Here is a 250-nt window from a genome sequence, read left to right on the forward strand (position 1 = left end):
GGAAAGAGGAGCTCCGATGATCTTCTCTGCTGTTCTTACCGCTCTTCTAATCTTCTTCCAGCCTGAGGCACTGCAGTCTCCACACCGCACAATGAGACAGCTGGTCAGAACGCCTCTATGGTGCTTCTTATTTTTTATCATGATCTTGGCATTTTTCATCATTTTTCGACCCTTGTTGTTTTGGTGTGTTTACGGGATGTGTGTTACGAAGTATGCAGCTGTTCTCTGTTTATATTTGAGTATCTTCTTC

General features: G+C 43.6%; 1 protein-coding gene across 1 annotated transcript in view; it reads right to left on the reverse strand.

Annotated features, from left to right (window-relative positions):
* Nucleotides 1-250, reverse strand: part of LOC107096271 (polypeptide N-acetylgalactosaminyltransferase 18-like) — a 256,788-nt gene that overhangs the window by 29,680 nt on the left and 226,858 nt on the right. The window lies entirely within an intron of this gene.

Source organism: Cyprinodon variegatus, unplaced genomic scaffold (assembly GCF_000732505.1).
Source record: "Cyprinodon variegatus isolate N-32 unplaced genomic scaffold, C_variegatus-1.0 Scaffold610, whole genome shotgun sequence".
NCBI lineage: Eukaryota > Metazoa > Chordata > Actinopteri > Cyprinodontiformes > Cyprinodontidae > Cyprinodon > Cyprinodon variegatus.